Raw genomic sequence first — 1,027 nt, 5'->3', positions numbered from 1 at the left:
GAAGTCAGCGGAGGAGCTCGGGGCACGACGGAGGCGGCGGCCGGCAACGGGCGCGGCGCGCTCCGGCGACGAGCGCGAGGCGGCGCCCGCGGGTCGCGGCGGCGGGGAGATAGGCCCGTGGGGCGCGGCGGCGAGCGGGGCAACGGGCCGCGGGGGCCGGCGCTGGGCCTGCGGGCCGGCGGCGGCGCACGGGTGGCCGGGGTGGCCACGTGGCGAGACCCGATTGGGCGCGGCGGCGGGGCGGACATGTCCGCCGGTGGAGGAGAAGGTGTCCGGCGGCGTGAGGGGAATTTCTAGGGTTTCGGGGGGAGAATTCATCCGCGAATTTCGGGGCAGGGGGCTATAAATAGATTTCTGGGAGCTAGGAGAGTCCAAATGAGGAGCAGTTTTCGGCCACGCGATCGTGATCGAACGACCGAGAGCATGGAGGGGAGTTAGATGGGTTTTGGGCAAATTTGGAAAGGGTGTTGGGCTGCAAAGAGAGAGGGGTTTTTACGGTTACCCGGTTAACCGTTGGAGTACCAAACGACCTCCAAATGGCACGAAACTTGACAGGCGGTCTACCAGTGCTATACCAAGGCCACTTGGCAAACCTCGGGCCATTCCGAGAAAGTTTAATACCCACTCACAATAGGAGAGAAAAGGGGAACGCCGGAGGGCATAGGAGCGCCGGATTGCAAAACGGACAATGAGGAAAATGCTCGGATGCATGAGACGAACACGTATGCAATGCAATGCACATGATGACATGATAAAATGCAACACGCAAGCAAATGCCATGGCAACAATGACGAATAACTGGCGGACACCTGGCGCATCAGATCCGGGGCGTTACAGGCGAGGTCAACATGGTCAACAAACAATAGCCATCAGAAGAGGCTGACAGTAGGGGCCCACACAGGGAAATGCCTCCTTATTACGCGCAAAATAATGATTCCTCCACCTGATAGCTGGCACCCACCAGAAGGGTCTCTGTATTTCACGAAAAAAACTATCCCCCGTTGTCAGCTCAGACCGACCGGAAGTG

The sequence above is a fragment of the Triticum dicoccoides genome, chromosome 6B, assembly GCF_002162155.2.
Source record: "Triticum dicoccoides isolate Atlit2015 ecotype Zavitan chromosome 6B, WEW_v2.0, whole genome shotgun sequence".
Lineage (NCBI taxonomy): Eukaryota > Viridiplantae > Streptophyta > Magnoliopsida > Poales > Poaceae > Triticum > Triticum dicoccoides.
Note: the sequence above shows the minus strand (reverse complement) of the source record.